This window comes from Mus pahari, chromosome 12 (genome assembly GCF_900095145.1).
Source record: "Mus pahari chromosome 12, PAHARI_EIJ_v1.1, whole genome shotgun sequence".
NCBI classification, from domain to species: domain Eukaryota; kingdom Metazoa; phylum Chordata; class Mammalia; order Rodentia; family Muridae; genus Mus; species Mus pahari.
This window is the reverse complement of record NC_034601.1, coordinates 63,353,689-63,381,024: the sequence shown is the minus strand read 5'-3', so window position 1 is coordinate 63,381,024 and position 27,336 is coordinate 63,353,689.

The window sequence follows — 27,336 nt, the reverse complement described above, 5'->3', positions numbered from 1 at the left end:
TCAGGGTTCCTGATGGTAATAGAAATCTACCATATACCAAAAGAAGCAGCCTTATTCAGAATTCAGGAGGATACCAGATCCACAGAAGAGCAAGAAAATGGCAAGAAAGGAAAAAAAAAAAAAAAAACAAAAAACATCAGCAACAGCTTTGTGTCCTCAAACACTTCCTTCCTATTTTAATTCCATTTTTTCTTTAAAAACTACAAATGTAATTTTCATTTGTTCTAGTATTTTATTCCAGAGATGTTATCTCTGTGAGTCATGTCTGAAGTTTCTGTACTGGAACAGAAAAAAAAAAAAATTAACACAGACACTTTTGCTTATTTTCTCTAAAGTACTGAAATGATAGGGGAAAAAAAGGAAAATGAAATGTTGATTATATGGTAGTGGGAGATGAAGCAGGAAGAAGATGATTTCATGAGCTCATGTTCTTGCAACCCAATTCATCATTTGAGATTCAACCACATGTCAAACAGGACAATTTCTGTTCTGCTGTTACTTGGAAACACTACTGCTATTGATTTTTAAATTTAATTTCTTTGTCCCATTTTTTTCCTCAGAAATGGAACAAGTTTAGTAAAATTTACTGCAATCTCAGTGTGAAGAAAATGACACAGTAAATACAAGAAAATAACTCAAAAAAAATATTCAAAAAGTATTTTTCAGAGGACTGTGTATGTAAACAGGAAGATGCTTGTGTTAGGTTTTTGTCATCAACCTTGTTACAATATATTTTTTTTTTATTTTCTGTGACACCACATAGAATAATATATCCCAATTTTTAACTCAGAAAATTCAATTAACAAATGTATGCTTTGCATGATTCCTGGGTAGGAAACATGAAATATTTGAATATATATTATGCTCATTAAGTTTGTTAAGTTTACACATCTGCATAATCTCAAAACTTATATCCAATTGGATTCCAACTAAAATTAATGAAGATAGATGCATAATTTGAAGTTTAATTTTAGTAAATTTGAATTATTATGAAATTATATAATTCAACTGATAGATTAAAATTACTGTACATATAAACCCTATTTTTGTCTGCAGCTCTCGACATTATTAGTAGACATAATCTCACAGCAAACACCCTGATCGTCTAGCTCCTGCAACCTTCCTGTTATCACTTCCACAAGAAATGTCTTGGAGGGAGTGAGCTTTGCATTTTTATTTGTGGTGGTTTTCTATAGTGGTCTCCCTCTGTTTCCTTGATGAAGAAGCAGAGACTGGAGGTGGTTTGGACACTTTGTTACATATAAATATGCAGAGTTACATTTCCTAATGACATCCAGTACATTATTATTAAACTATAATCTCCTAAGATTATTTGGAAGTAATACTACCATTCTGTTTGGAAATAATTCAGTAACAGGTAACCACTTTGTAAGAGGCTCAAATAAGTCCTTGCAGTGAGTCATGGATAACTTAAGCAGAAATCTTACAGAATACTTACAAGCTTACGTTCCATATATATCCATTTTTCTATGCTGTACACTTCTCCTGAGATCTGTTTATTCATTCTAATAGACTGATGTGGCCTGACATAATGTAAACAACATAACAAGAGAACAGAGTGACAAAAGGAACTAATGATAAATAAATGGATAATTAAAAACAGTCAATAACAGCAACAATTTTAAAGGATTCTTTGGCTGATGGCCAAAGAAAAAGTGAATACTATAATTCTACGGTATTTGATAACTGAGTACAACCTACTCTATCTAAGGGAATCTAAAATAGATATTTCTCCATCAAGACTTGAAATTATTTATCTCTGGATCAATATCTTGATTCAGTTTCTGAAAAATCAGAAAATATTACTAAGCCAGATGGTAAAAGACACCATGTCTATCAAAGTGCCAGTTAAGGAGCCCAGAAACTGATTAATTTTACTGTAGTTTCTACTCACTGACCCTGATAAAGGCAGTGAGATTAATTATGACCTCCTATTGGCCTCCATATCTGATGTGTTTACAGGCAGATTTCATCTGACATAACTGGTTAGACAATCTGGCTTGACAGCATAACCAGAGGAGCATAAAAAACAAGTGAGGAGCCTTCATGCACTTCTGAGCAGCTCAATATGGAAAACCGCAATTTGCATGTCAAAAGAACTCTGGAGAGTTTGTGTATAGATATTTCATATTCACAAGGTTATATGGACATTTTCTCTTTATGCACTACAGCATTTAGCTTCATAAGACATCCATGTGTACATTTGGTGGAGTCGTTTGTGTCCTAGGAAGACTAAGTAAGAGAAATTATACTAGTTGTTTTCAGCCATGGGCAGGTTTTTGTCAATTTGCTTGAAACTCTAAAACAACAACAACAAATGTAAAAATATGGCTAGCAGCTGAAAGACTGGTGGGGAAGTTAGCTCTTCTTGTGTCTAATTTCTGTATTAACTATGCGCCCTGAAACAAATTCAGATTCAAATTCATACTTCCAAGTTTTATTTTATAGGCAATGTGATTAGGACTTCAACCCTGGAATTGCTTAAAATAAGATAAAGAGATTGCATTTTCCTGGAATTCTATGTACTGGAAACAAGTTTGAGAACTGTGTTCCAAAATTGCTTTTCTGTTTGTTTATAAATTCATTCATTCTTTCTTTCTTTCTTTCTTTCTTTCTTTCTTTCTTTCTTTCTTTCTCTCTCTCTTTCTTTCTTTCTTCTTTTTTTTTTTGAGACTGTGATAAAATTACATCATTTTTCTACCTCCAAAACTTCCTACTGTGTAGTTCTTTCAGTTCTCCTTTAAATGCATGGCCTCTATTTTTCTTTAATTGTGTTAAATAAATATATGAAAATGTATATACATATATATGTATAGACACACACACACACATATATACTATTTATTCTCTATAATGCTACTCTTTTGCATGTTTTCAGGGTTGAGAATTTGTTATTAGATCACCAATTTTTATGATTTTTCCCGGAGAAAACTCTTTCTCTTGACTTCAGTTGTTAGTTTGTGTAGGGTTGAGGGCCCCTGGGATTTTGTTGCTCCCTTAAACATGTCTATGGTTTCCTACTCATGTTTTTGTAGCTTTAAAAAATTATTTAGGGCAGAGGACTTAGTAAGCTAATTCTCAAGCGTCAGATCACTAACTTTAAAATAACATGTGTGCATATGCAAAGATGTCATGAGAAGGTGACTGAGTGGAACCACTGAAAGAGGCATCAACAATTCAAGAACTGTGAAGAACGAGAGATAAATTGCTGATCTTAAAAAACTCTGTTGACTTGTTATCTCCCTCTATTTCAACACCTGGAATAACACTACTCTCAAAAAATACCTAAGGATGTTGTTGGCATTATAACAAAAATTGTATAAACTATGCTATGAGTAAAATTAAATTTTTAAAATTCATATAGAACTTTATTTTATCATGGATGTGACATCCCCCCTGTTTTTCTTGTTAATTGTGTCGCTACCAGTCATATTTGCACTTGCAAGGATTATTTTATTTGGAAGAACATTTGGGGAAAGCATCAATATTTATTCAATTTAGAATAATAGCATTTCCCCTAAAACTAGTATGTAAAGGACAAAAAATACAGTAACTTTTAAAACTAGGTTCTCTATATCATAAAAGTATAAATCATTAGGTTTGACTGCCATCTCTTCTTTTTAATATAAATTAATTCTGTGTACAAAATGAAGACTAGATGACTTAAAGAGAAATGATTCAAGAACATGGAGATATTTATAGATACCTTTAAGAATTTGCTGCTATACTTCAATGACCAGGACTAAGAAATGTCCCAAACAACTCCAATACAACCAATTCCATATTTTTTTAATTTATTACATCAGTAGGAGTTTAAAAATTTAAGATAAAACAAGCATACCAAAATGTTTTTAGTAAAAAGTAGTAATATAATCATTACATTTTCAACTATAAGGATGTAAATATTGTTTCTAAGAATTTTTAAAATGCTATACTACACTTTATGTAACCAGTTTCCATTTTTGGAAAATTTTGTTCTTTAAACATAACTCAGTTCGTTAAAATTTTAACTGACACACAATAATGGCTCAAAATGTATTACAATATGATTCTATAAGTGCATATAATGTAAAATGAGAACACTGAGATAATCAGCAAAAGTGCCAGTTAAATGATTTAACTTCAAAAAACCATAATAGTTAATTTGGCTGCTGCTCTATCTTATGTCTGTGTCTTAGATACTTTTCTATTGCAATGAAGCAACACTGTATCCAAAGTAACATACATAGCAAGGCATTTAACTTGTCACTTGCTTACAGTTTTAGAAGGTAAGGCCATGAACATGATGAACAGGATGGTTAAGAAAATAGCTGCATATGTAGCAGAAGATGGCCTAATAGGCCATCACTGGGAAGAGAGGCCCCTTGGTCTTGCAAATTTTATATGACCCAGCACAAGGGAAGGCCTGGGCCAAGTAGTGGGAGTGTGTGGGTAGGGGAGCAGGGGGGGGGGTATAGGGAACTTTTGGGATAGCATGTGTAATGTAAATAAAGAAAATAATAAAAAAAAATTTAAAAAAAGAAAATAGCAGGAGGCAGGCAGGTGAACACAGCACGTGAGAGGTTTCTGAAAGCTTGCTTATACCTGATTCATAAGCTTGGGCATTGAGGTGAGGGGTCTCAAAGCCATGTTAGCTTTTCAAACCTCCAAGCTCAACCTTGGTCACACAACTCCTCCAACACTGCCACAACTCCTAACCTTCCCAAATAGTTCAACCAACTTCAGGACAATCAATCTAATGGATAAACTGATGGGGCCATTCTCATACAGACCAGCACAGCCTATTATCACTGTACCCAAGGTGAAGGACAGAGAATTGCCATGATTGCCAGAGTTGCAGCGTGATATTCTTTTTCAAAAAAAAAGAAATGTAAATTAGCACAAAGCTTAGTAAGAAGAGGAAAAATATTTTAAAACATATTATGACTTGAGATTTTGAGAGTAGGAGCCATGCCACTGAAAAATTCAGTGCTGTTCATGTTGAAGAAGCATTGTCATGAAGTTTTATATTGATTTAAAATATTCTACTAGTGTACTGGCTAGTTTTGTATCAACTTGACACAGCTGGAGTTATCACAGAGAAAGGAGCTTCAGTTGGGGAAGTGCCTCCATGAGATTCAGCTGTAAGGCATTTTCTCAATTAGTGATCAAGGGGGGAGGTCCCCTTGTGGATGGTGCCATCTCTGGGCTGATAGTCTTGGGTTCTATAAGAGAGCAGGCTGAGCAAGCCAGTGGAGGCAAGCCAGTAAAGAACATCCCTCCATGGCTTCTGCATCAGCTCCTGCTTTCTGACCTGCTTGAGTTCTAGTCCTGCATCCTTTGGTGATCAACAGCAATATGGAAATGTAAGCCGAATAAACCCTTTCCTCCTCAATTTGCTTCTTGGTCATGATGATTTGTCCAGGAATAGAAACTCTGACTAAGACAACTAGGATACTTGATTTTTAATCTGACTGTTATGAAATTCAATATACTAGAGATAATGACTCATTGATTTCATTGATAATAAGAAAATTAAAATAAATGATCAAGGAATCCAGCAGCTGACATTGGGCAAATAATGTTCCACTGAGATAAAAACAATTTTGTAGTGTTTACAGTATTATACAGGGTCTCTCATTATTCGTGATGAATCAATTCAAAACTTCATGACTATAATTTTATTATAATATGGACTAAGAAAAAAACTTACATCTCCAGAAAATATACCTTCACATTCTGTGTGTGTACTGGTCAAAATTGGTAAGCACCATCTCTTTACTGTATATAATTCTTGCAAAATTTTGTATTTGTCATGTTGAAAGTAAAATAAATACTACATATACATACTCTTCAAATTGATAGTTTTCTGGAGACTGCCAATACATGATTAAAAGAAGCTTTCATGAGGCTAATTTCTTCAATGGTTTACACCAACTACAAAAAGCTGAATTCGACCTTTATTGACTCTTCCTGTTAGTCTAGAAGTCAATTCATTCCTGTGATATTCATTATTTAATATGGTAACTAATTAAGAGAACTATATTTTATAACAATTAATGATTCTGCTGTGTTCCTAGTGGGTTTTTATCACTGAGTCTCATAAACAGAAAGGAAAGAGTATCTGTGGGGAGCCGTATCAGTATATTTCTATCTCTATAAAATACAAATTCCAAAACCTATGGTTAACTATGCACACATATTTTCTTCATTTCACAACTTTGTATTTACTTTAGTAAGTAAATTAAGCAAAATCATGCTTACTGATGAACGCATTCATCTTTTTGGAAATCATGCTGTGTTTCTGAGTGTGAGTGTGTGTGTGTGTGTGTGTGTGTGTGTGTGTGTGTGTGTGTGTGTGTATATACCTGTGCATATTACAATGCAATGCACTGTGAAGCCAGAGGTCAGAGGACAACTTGAGTCAGTCTGTTCTTTCTTCTACCATGTGGATCTTAGGAATTGAACTCAGGTTCTTAGATTTGCCAGCAAAGTCCTTTACCTACTTAGCAGAGTCATTAAGCACCAACAGACACTTTCTCTCTTTTTATCCTCTGCATAGTATTTTTATTAATTAATTGGAAATTTCATACACTGAACCATGATCATACTCACATACCATTCCTCTCAGTCTGCTTTCACATTTTTCCCCACCCCCACCCACACTGAAAAACAAAAAAGCAAAAAACAAAATGATTTTTAAAAAAAGATAAAAAGTACTCCAGATCAAAATTGTGTTGCCCCTAAACTCACTGGAGCATGGTCCAAGTTCCAGTGGCCAAGTGCTTAAATATAGCTGAGTTGAGGAGTGGTATAGCTGAGTCTTCAGGTAGAATTATTTCCAACTCACTGAGGAAGAGGCCAGTTTGATTTCCTGATTGGTTGTACCAGTTTGCAATCCCACCAGCAATGAAGGAGTGTTCTTCCTTCTCCAAATCCTTGCCAGCAGGTGCTGTCACTTGAGATTTTGATCTTAGCCATTCTGATGGTCATAAGATGAAATCTCCAGGTCGTTTTGATTTGCATTTCCCTGATGACTAAGGATGTTGAACATTTAAGTTCTTCTCTCCCATTCAAGATTCCTCTGTTGAGAATTCTCTGTTTAACACTCTACCCCATTTTTCAATTAGGTTATTGGATTTATTTTTTTAGCCTAACTTCTTGATTTCTTTATTTTCTTGGATATTAGCCCTCTATCAGATGTAGGGTTAGTGAAGATCTTTCCCCAATCTATAGGTTGGCTTTTGGTCCTATTGATAGTGTCCTTTGCCTTACAGAATCTTTTCAGTTTTATGATTTCCCATTTGTCAATTGTTGATCATCTGTTCAGGAAACTTTCCCCTGTGCCAATGCATTCAAGACTCTTTCTCTCTTTCTCTTCCATTAGATTTGGTGTGTTTAGTTTTATGTTGAGATCCTTGATCAACTGGGACTTGAGCTTTGTACAAGGTGATGAATATGGACTGATGCCCTATCATACCACAAGGAAACATGCTCCACCATGTTCATAGCAGCATTATTTGTAATAGCCAGAATCTGAAAACAACCCAGATGTCCCTAAACTAAAGAATGAATATAGAAAATGTGATTCATTTACACAGTGGAATACTATTTGGCTATTAAAAATGAGGATATCATGAATTTTGCAAGTAAGAGCATTGACTAGAAAATTACCTGAGCAAGGTAACCTAGACCCAGGACATGCATGGTATGTTCTTACTGATAAGTGAATATTAGCCAAAAATTACAGAATACCCATAATACAATTCAGATCCAGTATAACAAGATGGAGGGACAGATTGAAAATGACTCACTTCCACTTAGAAAGGGAAACAAAATAATCATGGGAACAGAGACTAAAGAAAAGGCCATCCAATTAGGGATCCATCCTATTCATGGGCACCAAATTCCAACACTATTACTGATGCCATGTTGTGCTTGCAGACAGGAGCCTAGCATAGCTGTCTTCTGAGAGGCTCTACCAGCAGCTGACTGAAAGAGATGTAGATACAGCCAACTATTGGACTGAGATCAGGGACCCCTATGAAAGAGTTACGGGAAGGATTGAAAGAGCTGAATTGCTGGCAACACTATAGAAAGAACAACAATATCAACTATCCTGGACCCCTCAGAGCTCCCAGAGACTAAGACATTAACCAAAGAGCATGCATAGGCTGGTCCATGACCCCTGGCACATATGTAGCAGAGTACTGCCTTGCCTGGTCTCAATGGGAGAGGATCTGTTTAATCCTCTAGAGACTTCATGCTCCAGGGAAGGGGTATACAGGAGGAGGTGGTGAGGTGCAGGGGCTACATGATGGGTGGGTGGGTAGGTGGGAAATCACCCTTTCAGGGCAAAGGGGCGGGGGATGAAGAACTCTGGGGGGGGGGGAACCAAGAACAAGGGCAACATTTGGAATGTAAATAAATAAAATAATTTAATTTTAAAAAAGCTTTTTAAAAAAAAGGCTGCTATGAACATAGTGGAGCATGTGTCCTTATTACAAGTTGGAGCATCTTCCGGGTATAAGCCCCGGAGAGGAATTGCCGGATCTTCCGGTAGTACTATGTCCAATTTTCTGAGGAACTGCCAAACTGATTTCCAAAGTGATTGTACCAGCTTGCAATTCCACCAGCAATGGAGAAGTGTTCCTCTTTTTTCCGCATCCTCGCCAGCATCTGCTGTCACTGAATTTTTGATCTTAGCCATTCTGACTGGTGTGAGGTGTAATCTCAGCGTTGGTTGTTTTGATTTGCATTTCCCTGATCTTTAAGGATGTGAGTCCACCCACCACCTAGTCCACACCACGGAGAGGCATCACCTGAAGAGTTTCACTTCAGCATCTTTATCCCAATTTTAAGGAATCTCTTCAATAGTTTCATGCCTGGATTGTTTCTTTTATTTGGGGGGAAAGTTTATCACAGATGCCTTTATTATCTCTCATTCTTGATTCTTAGTAGGCAGACCCTTTGCAGGCACCAATAACTGTTCTAACTTTGTGATTGCAATAATTGTATTTGTTCAGAAGATGACATTAACCCTCCTATTTTCTGGTTCCTACATTCTTTCTATACCCTTTTCCACAATGTTCCTTGTGCCGTGGAGGGTACAGTATAACTATCTTGCTTAGGGCTGAGCCCTCAGAGGTCTCAACCAAACTTCTCTTATTTTTTTAAACACTGCTTATAAGCTGAAGATATTATTTACAAACATAGGTTAAATATTTTCAGAACAGGAACCTATTGATGGACTTTAATGATTAAAACATCTCAAAGTGCAATTATTTTCTGGAAATTAGCTATCATAGTAATGAATAGAAAAACAAATGAACATTATTGTTTCTGTGAGATACCTCTAACAGGTCATCTATTATGAGGATATGTCAATAATTTTAGCAATAATAAGTATGCAGAAGAACTGGAATTAATTCATGACTCCTGGTAATGGAAATTGTATGGACTCTACATGTGGAAATAATGCTTTGTTGGTAAATTAATCACATCACATGCATGAAGCCATGAGCTTGATCCCTGGGGCCTCATAAATTGTACATTTGGGTTCCTGCCATGCCAGTAACTCAAACACTGAGTACTAGGGAGTTGGAGAAGCATAAGATAGATAGATTTCAAGGTCATCTTTAGCTAAGGAGTATGTTTGAAGCCACTTGCAATACAAAACAAAACAAAACAAAACAAAACAAAAAACCAAAAAAACAAAAAACAAAACAAAACAAAATTCTTGTGTCAGAAGTAAATCAAATAGTGAAGGAAACATATTCCATATACTTTTTGTTTCTTAACTAAGTTAAATATAAATTCACTCAGTTTCCCAGGAATATTACTTTACATAATTACAGCAAATGGAAACAAATGTGTATATAAATATCTATATTCATGTATATACTGCAACTATTCACACTCCCTAAATCTATTTGTGCATGTTGTCAAGAATGGTGAAGGACTTTCTGTTACATACATACAATAGAATAGTGTCTATGTACAGTGAGTTACCTATTGATGTGGCAATAACAAACTGTAAGTCAAAACCAACATGATGAATAAACCTAAAAGATAAGAAAATGAACTTTAAAGGGGGGGGGTTGAGGAACTTTAAGGCCATGTAAATAATTTATATTTTATTTTAGTGGTATCAGTATGAAACTTTCCATGCTTTTTAAACACATAAACCTGAAAATCCAAAGGGATTTCTTAAATTTTTCTATGTGAAAATTATACCTTAATATGAAGAAACTGTTAGTAAACTCTAAACTGTGACAGACAAATGTGCAGGCAGCATATGATTAGAAGTAGGAAATTAATTAGAACCAGTGATTATTTTCACTTGTCTAAGCACAGAATGATTTATGTGTTCGATTCTTTTGAACAAGTATTAGAAGTAAGACATCAAATTTGAAACTCTTGTCTTATTTATAAAATGAATCTATGCACTTGATGAGTAGATATGACTTAAATGGGAAAATGACAAATAGGTTTTTCTTCCAATGACTTCAAATTATGCATTCAAGTTGCAAGCATGAGGATTTTTGGTAGAAGTGCACTAAGATAAGACACGGGCAAACCAAAGTTTTCTTAATACAGATAAAAATCAAAGATGTACAAGTAAATAATGGGAAATGCCACATTAGAAATAAGATAAATTGTCCTACAAAAAAGAGTCATATATCTGGAAATAAAAATCATTCCAAAGATTTTTCTCATTTAATACATCATTGACATATGTTAGAACTCTTTATGCCCAAAAATTTATTTGCTATGCACAATAACATTTCATTATCTGAAAACTTTGAAGATATAGCTTTCTTAAATTGACTCATTTCTTTTTGCTTTTCCCTTTCATCTCCAATTTATTTCTCAGAGAATTAAGAGCATTTTGAGGATGGATGAGAAAAGTGTAGACAAATAGAATATTGAATGATAGTTAAGTATTTGATTCAAGACAATTATTTGATAAGCATCCTATTTGCACTTCTTATCCTGAATGATACATAGCACTTAAATGACAGTACTAAAACTTGTATTTTACCAATAAGAAAAATAAAAGTTGGAGAAAATAAAAATTCCCAAGTTCAATTGCTTATTCAGTTCATACTGGGACAATTGGGGACTGGAGACTTAGTTTACCAGATCCTAGCAACTTGGATATTAATTATGAAAAGAATTGTATAAATATTATGAAAAATCATGTAGAACACTTTAAAGATTAATTTATTTATTTAATCCTGTTACCTGGCAAAAAGCTCTGCTTCCTTTTCCCCACACTGTTGAAAACATATGCCTGTTCCAAGTTTGTCTCTACCTGAGAGATGATCAGGAGCAATCAGGAGCGTCTCTCAGTTGCTGTGTGGTGCATCTTCTGCTGCAGCATTAAACAAACCAGAGTCCTGACATAGGAGGGTCTAAGGAGCTTGGCAGTCAGGAGTCCCATGACCTCACTCATACCTACCTGCAGCTTGTAATCCAACACCAATTCAAGTGGATGTGGACTTTGTGTGCCTGTGTGGAAACCAATGTAAACATGAGAGTTCTTCCTAGTCTGAGCCTCACTTCATCTCTTGAGGTTCTGTCTCTTGCTAATCCAGTAGCTTCTCTCTTTAGAACTCCTGTGAGTGTAACTGGCCTGCTTGCTCCAGAGATTCCATTCTCTACATGCCCAAAATTGTTATTTGAGATGTGCTAGATGCCTTTCTAGTTTTTATATGGGTTCTGAGATTCCGACTCTTTGTACATATTGAACAAGAGTGTTGGCCACTTAGAGAGGTTCTCAGCCTCATGAGGTTTGTTTATTACTATCTGTTAAAGGCATGCTCAGAAGTTATTTTTATTAATTGTACCTCTGTATTTCTTCCTTTATGAAGTTACTGCCTATCTTTAAGGTCCCAGAAAATAATGAATAATACTTTACTCAAAACTTTAAACAAATAGAATATAAATACATATTAAGATAAATTCATTCTTAGTTCCAAATGTTAGTAGGCAGTTTTTAGGTCATATATCAAACTTTGTAAATGAAAAACCGTTTAGTTATTGTACTTATTAGTGAAAGGACTATCACAATTATCCTTTTTCTTACTTTATATATATATATATATATATATATATATATATATATATTATACATATGCCAATACAATTGCCTGTATCTTGATTTGAATTAGGAAAATGATATGACACCACAGTATAGAAACCTTTTCTTAATTTCAGTCGGCATAATATAATAACTCAATAAACATTTACTTGTTAACAAGGGCAAATTTCATATTTGAATAAAAACTTTTATCCTTCCTTAAAAGGAACACACTTGAATTCTAGTAGATGGAACATTTCTCCACTTGTGTTAACCTAGCATTTGAATATATTAAGACAAAGAAATGGAATAGGTTATTATGAAACCAAATAAATCTGTACAGAAATGTGAAACTAAGTATTCTGAAGAATCAATCTCGTGTTAATATGGCAATTTGTATTCTTTCTTTGCTACATATAACTCCTCCTAACTACAGTCTATATGAAGAATATAGCCTTTTAATAAGCCAAATAAGAATTAGCAATATTAACAATATTAATCAACATTAACCAGTGTTAACATTTATACAACAAAGCCATGAAAATGGACTAAGAACACACAATTAACCTTATAGGAGTAACAACAGTATGAACCAACCAGTACCCCCAGAACTCCCAGGGACTAAACCACCAACCAAAGAGTATACAAGGAGGGAATCAAGGCTTCAGCAGCATATGTAGCAGAGGATGGTCTTGTGGAACATCAATGAGAGGAGAGGTCCTTGGCCTTGTGAAGGCTCAAAGCCCCAGTGTAGAGGAATGCCAGGACAGGGAAGCAGGAGTGGGTGGGTTAGTGATGAGGAGCAGGGAGGATTGGATGTGGGGGGTCTTGGAGGGAAAATGAGGAAAGGGGATAAAATTTGAAATGTAAATAAATTATCTAATAAAAGTGAAAAAAAGAAGAGTGAAGGTTAATTACTCAATTTTAAATGTTCCCAAGAGAATTTGAAGGGCTAAGAAGGAGGTTTAGGCAGGAAGGGGGGGAAATCAAAGAATAGAGATGACATCATCAATGCACATAATGTATATATAATGAGATGTCACCATAAATGCAATTAATTTGTGTAAATAGTATCCAATATTGAAAATATTGCAGAGACAAAATAAGCATACTGAGGAAAAAGAAGGCAATAATGTTATCTGAGTAACCATGTGCTTTCTGATTGAATTTGAAGCTGGCTCCACTACTTGGACCTCAGAGCTCAGGACTGACAAGGCCATAGGGGCAACCTGATACTCTTGTTATGTGAGACAGATAACAGTACTTAAGTTCCCCTATGCTATTATTTTATACCCACATGATAATGCATCTGTGAGCTCTCATCAGAGAAGTTTCATTTTCTGTAATAGAGATTAACACCAAGACCCCAGGCTGGTCAATTTTCAGAGAAGAAAAGCTGAAATATCCAGACCTAATGGGGACATCTCTATCACATCTTTCCTGTGAAGTCTGAGATATCATCATAGATGGGTGGATAGGAAGATTAGATAACAAATGCATCAATCATCTTCAGTGATGCATCATGTGAAGCATGGCAGGGTTGCTGCTCACCTAAATTCAGAGTGGCTTGGACTATACATGAGACATGTGCTAGAGCAAGTCAGACAAAGTCACAATGTGAATGGGAGATGGGCTCATGATGTAACACGCTTACCTAAATCGTACTGGGAACTTATAGCTGCAGGAGGTGGTTTCCTTTAGGAACCAGGTCTACAAAATGTTACTTATGCACAGCCAGGAAACACAAATTGGATTTTATCGGTTTAAAAATGTAAGCAAGCACTCTATGTTATGAGTTAGTATAATAGGGATGGAGAATGAAAAAGTAATTGGAAGAGAGGAAATGGGGCTCAGATTTTATCAAAACACATATACATTTACAGAATTCTCAATAAAACAATAGTGTATATACACATATACAATATATGCATACAAACATGCATGCATATATGTATACATACATGTATATACAAGCATACATATATACATATACACACATACATACAAACATACATACATAAAGACATATATATACATATACATATATATATGTATATATGTATGTATATGTGTGTATATATATATATATATATATATATATATATAATGTTTTCAATCTTTTAAAGAGAAGATCTAGAATATGGTAGTTATGTTCTTTTTGGTGGAATGTGTGTGTGTGTGTGTGTGTGTGTATGTACATATGCATGCTGTTTTCTGTAAACACATGTGAGCATGTCGTTAGAAGTTAGAGGTTAGTCTTGGAAGTTTCTTACCAGTCTCCATCCACCATTTTCATAACTAGAGTATCTTGTGGGGACCTGAAGTTCACAGACTATACTAAGCTAACTGAATAGCAAGGCCCAATATTCTTCCTGTCCTTACTTCTCTATGACTGGGATTATAAATGCATATCAATGTACTTGAGTTTTCAAGGGGATGTTGAACTTAGATCTCACGTCCTCAAGTTTGTACAAAAACTATTAGTGAGTGAGCTCTCTGTTCAGTGCACTGATACATTATTAAAGTATGTTGCAAAAAATGTCAAAATTATTTATTAGACTACAATATTTATTGGACTATAATAAATCTTAATAGCAGGACATTCTGTCAGTAAATCACAATCAGCTCACCCCAAGTTATTAACACCTACCTAGAGGGGAAAATGATAGCAATACTATAGGGTTTTTTCTATAAGTTTCATTGTTGCACAACTCAAACTTTGGAACTAGATAGATGGCTCATGAGTTAAGAACATTTATTGTTCCTGCAGAGGTCCCCGAATCAGTTTCTAGCATTCATATCAGGTGGCTCAGAAGCCTCTGTCACTTCAGTTTCAGGTGACCAGATACACTTCTTTGGCCACTTTGAACACCAAGCATACATGCACATGGTATACATACATGCATAGAGGCAAGCACTCATACACATGCACCAATATAAAAATTTAAACTATTTCAAGTCAAATTTCAATATTATAGACATTAGTTCAAAAATTCAATCCTGAGTCCATAAAAAAGACTTGCATAGATATCTCTGGAATTAAAAAACAAATAAATAATTCCAGTTCTTCTGTGAGAATTGGAAGTCATCACCACGTCTGCAGAAACCACTTCACAGAAGAGTAGGGGAGCTGTTCACAGAAGCCATCACCATATGTGCCTATGAGAAGGAAGCCCCTGGTTCTGTGGGTCCAGGTACCTCCAAGATGTGCCACCTGGAACAAATCATTTATTCTTGCAGAGATATAGTATCCTAAGTTAAATGAAGAAATAACTCACAGATGCCTCATCTACTGTAACATCTTACAACTGCTGATAATTCAGGAGCCTTTTCTTTACATAATGCTCTTTCAAATTTATGATAACTTTAATTGAACCAATTGAATCATATAGCTTTAAAGTAGTCAGAATTTCATGTTTAATTTGCTACTAATGATTCTAATTCTTTTAACTCAATAATTCAGGAGATGGCTAAATTTCCTTCTCGACTATGAGCCTACCTTAACTACATTTTAAAATGCCAGTGTTTTAAAAAGTGTGAGAAACTTCTCTATAGTGTTTTAATCATAGAATAATTTTTAAAAGTCGCTGTGTTGATACGTGGAAAGTTATTTTATAATTATTAAAGCTTGTCTCTACAACTTTTGATATAACTAAAAATATAGCGAAAAACAAAAAAAAAAACTAGATAAGAAAAACTCCTACTAATTCAAGTCAGGCACTACATTAGCAAAGAATCTCAGCCAAAAGAGAAGATTGACAGTTGCTATGTTGGAAGGAAAATGGAGCTGCCAAGAATATCCCAGTTAGCACTGACATTCTTAGCAAATTATTTAAGGCATCTTAAATTTATTTTCACTTATGATGGAGTGGTTAAAAATAAAGTAATTTCTAAATAAGACTTAGGATTGCCATTTACATACGAGAATGCAGTGTGTTTAAAATGTAACTCCATATAATTAATTCAGAAATCTAGCATAACTGTGTAAACTAAATAAAACTTTTGAAAGTAAAAGTCTTCCAAGTAATTGTAATCAGCATGCAGCTGACCACATCAGAAATTTCTTCAGAGAATCTAAAGGATTTCTTTTCTGAATGATGGTAAGTGGACATGTTTGATATGTCTTATAAAATCAACACACACTTCGAGAAAAGCTTGCAAAGAGTCTGAGGAAAGGGAATTAAAATTCATAATAAACTATAATATACATATTATCATATTAAGCTATAATAAATCAATAATATGATCATATTGATATGATCATACCACTAAGGAACATGGGTATGTTACAAAAAAGTATAGGAAAAAAGTTACAAAAGAGGTAAAGAAAAAATGAAGACAGACAGAGTATAAATAGCTTCATTAAGAAACTTTTTAAAATGTGGGTTGAACTGTGCATAAGTGGAAGGAGTTTAGTGTCCTGCCATCTGACTCATTGATAGGACCTAATGTCCGTGACATTTTAGAAATGGCTCAAACACACCAGAAGTCATGTAATTTCTTGAAGGATACTAAATAATGCAATGCCAAACTGCATCGCAGGTCCCCAAATCCCAATGCTACTGTTATTTTCCTGTTTGGCACGTATTGATAAATATCTAAACTGTGTTTCCTTTGATAGACCAAACATGATAAAATGATTTCATCTCAAGCTACTAATTCCTTGTGGGGGGGGGGGAATACAAAAATAAACATTAATTTTGAAATCCAAATAGAAGAGTAAAAACATTTAACTCACAAATCATGAACTGAATTGAACTTTAATTCTACCAATGTAAGGGTGGCATTTTGAATTAGTACCATTTCTCAAATATGTCCAAGATGCCCGTGTGAAAGCCAGAGAGCATCAAGCTGTTGGGTGATGAAATAGTGTAGATTGTTCTCATTACAACTCACCTAAAATATCAGGAACTAAACACTATCTTTTACATTGATGAAGCATACCATAATTAAAATTAAAACAATAAATGTGCACTCCATATGTGAAATTTTTCTTTCAGTAAACAGTAGGTGGGAAGAAAAGAACAAACTCCAAAACTGTCTCCTGATCTGCTGAAGTATGCCATGGAATGGACATAAATGTACTAACACATAATCAATAAATTAACATGTAACACATTTGTTAAAAAGAACAGAGTACAGTATGCTTTAGTCATTCCAAAAACAATAACTATCATCAAGCGATAATATGATTATCTCCATTTCTCTCTGAAAAGCTGATTTAACTCTGAACATATCTGTCAATTGAGGTTGTTTTTTATTATTAACACTACTTTTAAATATTTAGACAGTTATTTTATTTCCAATATAAGAATTCTTCAAAAACTATCTAGGCCATATCATTTATTTTTATAAGTATATGACATCAATAATTGAGCATCTGATAGTTTAAATACCCACATGCATATTAAATTTCTAGAGGACAGATATAATAAAGAGAAGATTCTTTATCAGTTTCATAGGAGATAAAATAGTAGCAATAATTTTCATGATAAAGTTGGTGCCAGGATGATTCTGAGTACTCAAGTCTTTGAAAAACATTATTCATTGTAAAAATGAACTAAAACTTCCTAGAGTTATATTGACACTTACATATATATAACTGCTCACATTTCTTTCTGAAAGTATGCCCTTTTTTAATAATCAGCATATTTGTATTCTATGTACATTCTATATACATTGGTACACTAAAAGTCAAGAGAGGTATATATACTTCAACACCTGATAATTTTACTTGTATGATATTCTTGCATTCTTGCATTCATCATTAAAATATGACTAAAATATATTTCTTCTGTAAACATCACATGATATGATGTTTAAATATTATCAGATAAAATATTAGAATGTTCAATAACTGGAAGAACTCTCTAGACCATAAATCTCAACATTCATGTTTAAGCACATGTTTAACTTCTATTCCATTATATTAGCCTTGCTTTGGTGGCCAAAATTTAAGAGCTTTTCTAATCAACGAATAAAATGTCTTAAATACTGCCTTAAATATCACAGTTCATGCTACTCGCTAAATAATGTTGCTCTTCTCTAAAAAGGATAATTTCTAAATTTCTGAGACCTCATGTTAAAATGTATATTGTTTATCTAAAATTAAACTCGATAGAATATATAATATTTATCAATGAAAAATTATCTTCAAATATTAAATTTTTGAATACTGACTTTATAGTTTTGATTTATGGTGGTATGAACGGAATACTTTCAAGATGGATAGCATGAGTTCATTGACAGCTTCAGTTTTAGGTAAGGTAATTTTCTTCATCCATATTAAGAAAGAGGTTATGATTAAAAATGGTTGCAAATTAAAGAAATTCTATTAATCACATTAAGTCAGTCTTAGAAAGGCAATCACTGCATGTTTTCTCTCATTTATGATTTCTGGATTTAAATAGATCCAGGAATTACAAATAATATGAGAATGAAGATGAAATTCGGCCAGGTAAGTGAACGAATGGGAGTATGAATGGATGACAAGAAGTGAGGTATATAGAGGGACAAGACTGACATGAAAAATATTAAAAGACAATATTCTCTAGTTCAAAAGAAAAATAACCACAAGACTTAAAGAGTGCTTCCCCAAAGCTCAGGATCCTGAAGATACAATTCACAGACCACATGAAGCTCAAGAATAAGGAACTGTGGATGGTTCGGTCCTTTTTTAGAAGAGGGAGCAAAATATTCACAGGAGGAAATATAAAGTGTGGAGCAGAGAGTGAAGGAAAGGCCATCCAGCGATTGCCACACCTGGTGCTCCATCCCATATACAGTCACCAAACCCGGACACTATTGTGGATGCCAGGAAGTGCATGCTGTAAGGAGCCTGATATAGCTGTCTCCTGAGAGGCTCTGCCAGAGCCTGACAAATACAGAAGCAGATGCTCACAGTCAAGTATTGGACTGAGCTCTGGGTCTGAAGGAGCTGAGGGGGTTTGCAGGTACATAGGGGTAGCAACAGTATCAACCGAACAGACCTTCCGGAGTTCCCAGGGACTGGACCACCAACCAAAGAATACACATGGAGGGACCCTTGACTGCAGCCACATATGTGACTTGTAGGACTTCAGTGGTAGGAGAGGCCCTTGGGCCTGTGAAGGCTCTATGGATGCACCAGTGTAGGGGAATGCCAGGGTGGGGAGGCAGAAGTGGGTGGGTGGGTGGGGGAGCACCATCATAGAAGCAGGGGGAGAAGGGATGGGATAGGGAGTTCCTCAGGGGGGAAACCGGGAAAGGGGAAATCATTTGAAAAGTAAATAAAGAAAATATCCAATTTTTTTTAAAAAGAACGTTTTGTAGAAAACAGATAGCCTTAGAAATGTACACAACGAAGGGAATTATTCTCTACTGCATGATCTAGAAATATGCCTCGTTTGAGGTAGTTTTTCTAATTATCATGTTTTGCTTTTTTTTTTCTTTAAATAGAAACTACACTCCAACATCAGTTTTCCCTCCTTCTATCCTCCACTCCTTCCAGCTCCCCACCACCAGTCTGAATTTTCCTCCACATCCGCTTCCTCTTCATTTCTCTTCAGAAAGAGCAGGGCTGCAAGAGACAACTACCAAACACAATGAAATAAGAAGCGGCAAAACCAATTAGTTTTCAATGATTAAAGATAGAGCAAAGTAACTACTTCAAGTGGTCCATGTAAAGGATGTATAAAACTAGGTGTTCATGCCTTCTTAATGCTGCTTCTCTATTTCCTTTCCGTGTGACTACCAGTGTCTGGTCTCTCACATACATATTGTGAATTTGATGCAAATACCAGAAACATTAAAAACGAGCTAAAAATAATATTCTTTCATGACAAGCAAGAGATATATTTTAATACCATACAGATTTTAACAATTACTTTTATTCCTCCAAATGCTGATTTTAAGTGGTTACTTAGTTAAAAATAACTCACATAATCAATTTTTAATGTGTAAGAGAACTTACATTAAAAATTAAGTTAATTATCCATTTTAAAATAATTTTTGAAGTATTAAGAATTTTTGGAATAAATAGATTTATGTTCTTACAATTCAGTATATTACATACTTTTTAATTTTTATGCATTTTATTTTAAAATTTAATAAAGGAGTTATATTTTATTTTAAAATAAAAGATATAATAATACCATTGACTATCTTGTATACTTACGTATAATAAGACTTTTATTCATTGATTGCTAAAGTATTGCTTAAAAACTTACCAGTTCTTGTTGTTCAAATTTTATAAAAGATGTAGTATGAGGATATAATTATGTATGACTTCTCAAAATTTAAACACTAGAAAGTTTGGTATTTTAAAGATGGCCTCATAATGAAATTATCAGTTGTCATTTTGCTTCATAATGTTGGAAACACTTGTGACAACTGGCTAATAGGATGTAAATTGGCAGGGGAGTCTCTTATTATTTTAAATTAGTGATTAAAGCCAGCTTTACAATCGGACCACCATTTCTTCATTTCAATATCTTCTTTCATTTGATTTACATAAAAGTAAGAATTAATCCCGAAAATAATACTACCTTTCTCAATTCTGAAAACCACTAGCTTGCGTCTTTTGAAAATATTTAAACTACCACATAGATATTAGATCTTTAAAAGAATTTATACATTCCAAATTTACTGCATGTTATAACAATGTGATCTTCTGAGAAATAAACAGAATGACTGGTGACACAAAAAGCTGTATAGAAGTGTGGTTATTGACTAAGCATTGATGTGTATCAATCTCTCTATATTATTGCTCCTATAACTTATATACCTAATCCATCTAAACCTTAAATAGCCATCCTATTCATTGGTAGTATAGTTTACCTTTATTCTCTCTTGCTGATTTTGTTCCCTTCCCTGATATTGGCATTCTCTTTAATGCTTTCATTAAATGTACATATGCCTGATATCATGTTTCATAAAATATGATTCTGCAGCAGGTCTTTATATATGCTATAACTCTCAGTTTAGTACTTCTCTAAGATTCATTGATGAGTAAACAAGGGAGTCTCTCATTCTTGTGCCTTCTCTTGGGAAACTTACTTTTCCATTGACCTGCCTTGTCCACTTTCCGTATGACTGCTTCACTTTTATCCTATTATAGTTTGTTGTGTTGTGCTCTGTTATTACCTCTTAGAAGCCTGTTATTCTATAATGAGAGGTGAGACAGAGAGGGAGCGGGTCTAGAGAGGTGGGGATTTAATTGCATAACCCTCCAAAACATGATTGGTGTCTATGATTCCTAATACGATATTTCATCTAAGATTTTACAATATTTTATCTCTGATTAGAACAAACTATTAAAAAGATAGTATAGATATTTTTTTTATCTTGAGTTTGTGAAATCTTGATTGTATTTGGCTCTTGGTATACATTTACACTCAGATACTGATGTAAAACTAAGATATATTCCTTATTGTCATAAATGATGTGAGTAGAAAATTTTGTTCATTCTTTATTGACCCTCTTGTCATGGAATTAAAATGCATGTAAAAGTACCTCACTGACTTCAAAATAAACTAGAAAACAAACCTGTCATTGTTATCTGCTGTATAAAAGAAATAAGGAAAATATGGTTAATTTAGGAAATATAGGTAGTTAATGTTATAAAATAACCTAGACAACAACTGGACTCAGGGAATGTACATGGGTCTTCATGCTTGCTCATTTTGATGCTGATAAAATCAGCTTTAGTTGTGCTCAGAGTTTAGGAACTTCCTCAAATATGCTTCACTTCAGTTTCCCTCTCCCCCCATCACACTCTTCAAATTCCTACTCTCCAGATTTCTTGGATTAAATCCCAGATAAATCAGCTTCATTCAAGTCTCCGTAACAAGCATTAAGACGGTTCAAATGATGTCACAATATTGTGGCAGACATTCTCACACATGTTCTTCTGTGAATTTATATTGCCTTGAGAATGGAAGACAGTGCACACCATAGCCAATGATAAATATTTAGATTCTTTTCAACAACTAATATCTCATACATATATATATATATGTGTGTGTGTGTGTGTGTGTGTGCACGCACACACACACACACACACACACACACATACTTTATATGAGCAAAAGAGTGTTCATGCTATATTGCAGTGCCTTTTGTTCTCTTATATCCCAGTAGGAGTAGATTCCCTACATCTACATCAAAAGCACAGTTTAATTACTATGCCCATGTAATATTTCTCAAGCACATAGGAGAAGAAGCTTCCTGTCTCCAAAGACTTCATTATATAAGATATTATTGGCAATTCATGGACATTTATTTATACAGGGTAATTCCAGAATGAGATTACAGTGACTGTTTTAAATTTCACTTGTCTGTGGAGAAAATTTTCACTATCCTTTTAAAATTTTTGGAAAATATTATTCTCTATAATTTAGTGTCTATATAAATATAATAATATAATCCTCTACTTTCAAGGATTATTTCTATAGCTTGCTATAAATATAATCATGTCTATAGTGGATTTATATCATTTAGAAATAATTTTTATGTGCTTCCAGGCAACTCACTATCCACCTTCTTCAGCTATAAAATGTTCATGTGAACTACAAATGTTTTTCCCAAGAGAAAGAGCACAAGTATGCTTTTATTCAAATTATTTCCACTCCTTACATAATCCTTTAACTTAAACCTAGTTTCTTTACCAAAGTAACTATCATTTCTATTTGACAAGTAAAACTTCTACTTTGAGACTTACTATACTATTATTGCACATGTGAAGGCTTGACTTACAGTATATTTCTTTATCACTTTCCTTCTTATATTTTGAAGTAACATCTCTCACTTAACCTGTAGCTCAGTATTTCAGCTATATGCACTGGTGAGCACGCACAGGGATGCCCCTACCCTCTCAACATGCCAGCAGAGCAAGCATTTTAACCATGTGTTAAATGTTCCAATATGATTTAATGTGAGGATATTACAGTTTGTCATGTTAGCAAATTACCATCATTAAACCCTTTCCAAAATTACAGATATTTGTAAATCTAGGAGCTTACTTAAAAATGCTAAAATATTACTCAAAATTCTAAACTCCAAAGGATTCTAATATGTAACTCGCCAGAGGATTATCAAGTATATATTCCATCTAGAGAAAAAGAAAGTGCAGCTTCTATAGCTTTTATGTTCAGTTTAGTTGTTATTACAGAAAAATCCATTTTACGTGTTCTAGAATGAGGAACTGTCATACTAACTTCCAAAGTGGCTGTATAAGTTTGCACTTCCACTGGCAATGTAGGAGTGTTCCCCTTGTTTGGCATCCTTGCCAGCATGAGATGTCACTTTTGTTTTAGATACTAGCCATTCTATATTATTACTATATTATCCCTATCAACCCATGAGCATGGGAGATCTTTCTATCTTCTGAGATCTTCAATATCTTTTTTCAGAGACTTGATGTTCTTGTCATACAGATCTTTCACTTTCTTAGTTAGAATCACACCAAGGTATTTTATATTATTTGTGACTATTGTGAAGAGTGTTGTTTCCCTAATTTCTTTCTTAGTCTGTTCATCCTTTGTGTAGAGGAAGGCCACTGATTTGTTTGAGTTAATTTTATATCCAGCCACTTTACTGAAGTTGTCTATCAGGTCCATCATCCATGAGAGGAGGGGCCCTTGATTCCGTGAAGGCTTGATGCTCCAATGTAGGGGAATGCCAGGACACAGAAGTGGGAGTGCCTGGGTTGGTGAGCAGGAAAAGGGAGGATAGGATAGGGGTTTTCTTAGGGGAAAGAGGATAGAGTATAAAATTTGAAATGTAAATTAGGAAAATATCTAATTAAAAAAAGAAGAAGAAACTCAAGTCAGGAAGAATGTAGTTATTGAGAGAATACATTTTTTAAAAAAATGAAAACAAATACAAAAGAACCCACTCCCTCTGTATATGCTATTTAGTATTAGTATCCTACTTACATGTACTGCCAAGGACAGATCATTTTAATACCAGATATTAATGTTTTTTTTTCTTATGTTTAGCATCAACACTTCAAAATACATAGAGAGAATAAAGAAATAACTCAATAATCTTAGTAATTGTTTCCTCTTCTATAAATTTTAATTTTGAAATATTGTTTTTTCCAGATATCTTATATTTTTATACATTTTATATAATTTATCCCAGAATGCTTGAAAGTGAACAGAGTGAGTCTCATGTCTGGGGGAGAGCAAAACTTATAAGAACTGATTTTGTGCAGCCTTGAATAACTCTGAATATAATTTTCAGGTAACTCATTTCTTTTTTATTTCTCTTATAGGTTCCTCCTCCTTCCCCTACACCAGATGTCTCTGTTCCACTATAATTCATATATTCTACAGGGCAGAAATCACTATGAATTCTGCTTGTCCCCCTAGCCCTTATCCAATATGCTGCTTAGTCTCTGTGGGATACATGTGCCATTTAGCTTTGTACCAGGCCATTCTCTGTCACATTCTTACAAGAATATTGAACCAAAACAGACAGCCATCAACATTTAATAGTAGCCCAGGAAAACAGAAACAATCACAAAAATGTCAAATTATAGATAATTAATCCCTAAATGAAAGGTCATTTATAATTGAGGAATATGAAAGTGACATTACTAAAATTAATAATCAGAAATTGTTATGCAGGATCCATTTTCTGAAACAAAAAAATAGCCTATATGAACTTCAGTTATATTACTATATTATATTAAAGATAATGTTGATAGCCTTAAGGCATGGTGCAGGATGATGTGAAATGCTGCCTGAGGTTAACAAATGATAGCGCTTGATTTTTAACAGGCATCCTAATAAAATCAATTACCTCTGCCCTAAATAAATTCTTAGTGGCTCTATAAATCATTTAAACCAAAGGCTATATAGTACCATAATGTTTCTATCAAACTCAATAAGAATTCTGTCACTGCAGTCTCATGTCTTCAATAAAGGACATTTTTCATAAAGTTAAAAAGTGGTAAATACAGTGCATAAAATTTAATGTCACAAAGCATGGCTTAAGTAACTTTCTAGAAGGCTCAACTTATACAGTGTTAACATAAACTTAGAAGCCAAACACCACATCTCAAAATCTATTAATTAACCTGATTTCCAGGAACTTATAGTAAGCATAGAAAATAATATTATGATATGAGTAAAAGGTTATTGGAGCATCTGAGTTTAATTAAACCTTTTTTTTTTTTCCTTTTTGGTTTTTTTGAGACAGGGTTTCTCTGTGTAGTCCAGCTGTCCTGGAACTCACTCTGTAGACCAGGCTGGCCTCAAACTCAGAAATCCGCCTGCCTCTACCTCCCAAGTGCTGGGATTAAAGGCATGTGCCACTACTGCCCGGCGAATCAAACTTTTTAAAGGAATATATTTGTATTATTTTTAATTATGTGTAAATGTGTATATTTATATGTAACTATGTGTCCATGAACTCAAGTTCCCATGGAGGCCAGAGGCTTTGGATCCTATGGTTGTCAGCTGCCTACAAAGGTTCTGGGGACAGAATTCTGATCTCTGAAAAAGCCACAAGCATTCACAACTATGGATCCACCTCTCTACCTCCCTCTAACTCAAATTCAGAGGGAAAAAAGTTGTTAGAATAAATTCAGATTGTCTAGCTACATGATTCTCTCTGATTCATGGTATCTGTTGGACACTCTATCTTTGTATGTTGTAATCCGATGACAGTGAGTGGCAAGGCAGTGTGGGGAACACATAAAGCTTTGAACTTGCTGTATTTTCAAATCTTCAAATAGCCTTTAGAATTTAAAAATGAAATGTTTAGTATTTATTAATTCAAATTTATCACAGTCATTTTCTCTTCCAGCCTTCAACTTTGTACAACATTAAACTGTAAGTACTAAATACAATCTACATGTGGACTTAAAGCCTGAGTTCTTGTGAAATTTCTATTCAAAATTCTGAGAGTACGTGCCCTAGATTAGGTAAGAAGTCTTCTGCAGTTATAAAATAAGTATGGTTAAAAATAATGTCGCATTTCTACCACGAATAGCCTACATTATAGAACTTAAAATAACAGACAGCTTGTCAAATGACACCACAATTTGAGGGACAAAGTTGCTAAATAAGCAGTACCATAAGTAAGGCATCAAACTCAAGGAAGAGTTTAAAATATTTTGTTATGAAGCCCAGTTCCAAGGGATACAACTACAGCATGACTTCCACACTTAATCCTCAGGGATCATTGCAGAATACTGGGCCAAAGGATTCTAAGAGCATGAAAAACAGGGAGTTTGCCACGTGATTGTGTCTCTTAGAAAAGTCAGAAGCTACACCTACAGAATCTCACCAACATGACTGCATAAGCATGAGCCGAATGTGGACAAGCATAAGCACGCTAATGAGGTAGAGGAGACCAGAGAGGGGAGCCCAGGAGACCTCACCCAGCACAAAAAACTTCAGGCAACTAAGCCACAGTAAGATCTTGAGAAGTAGCCTTTCTCAGGGAAGAACATTGAAATTGGTTATTCAATACCAAGGGAGAGCCCTGAAAATATACAAGTCACAATATACAGACTGAGCAAATTATATGTATGTATTTAAGGAAGTGTCTTTGCATGTGTGTGTGTGTGCCTATGTGTGTGTTTGTGTTTATGAAATAACAACTAATGAAAAGGAGGACAAAACTTTTGAAGTGAGCAAGGAAGAGTATATGGGAAGGAAGTTTGAAGGCATAAAAGAAAATTTGTAAAAATATAATAACAGAAAAAGATTTTAACTGTTTATAAAACCATAGTTTTATTATAATGGGAGGTAGTAACAGTACTGCATTTTAGAGTCTCAAAGGATGATAAATTATTGATCACCAGTGTTTACTAAAACAGTAAATCAATAAAATAACAGGCAATTTCTAAGGAGTGTGTTCTTCCAGATTTCCCTGTGCAAACATGGAAACTGTGATCATCAAAACTTGCTAAGCACTGTTGTTTAGCATTTGAGTGTTTGTTTTACACATTTATTACAGGAGCTTCAGCATTTTACTGTTAGGAAAGAGTGGGAAGGTGTAGGACTTACAGCTGTGAGCTTTAACAAAAACTTGAAAATAGAAATAAAAGAACTGCTCATTTCTTTACACTGAAAATTGTGCCTCCATCTAGTTTCTAAGTAAAATTTGTAGCAAATTCCAAAGCAAATGATCATCTGTAGGAACTAATTTATTCATGGCTCACATGGGGGCAGGGATGGGGGAGAGTGGACATTTAATTACCAGACATTCAGATAATAGTTTGACTGTAAGTATCATTTCAGGGCTCCTCTCTCTTC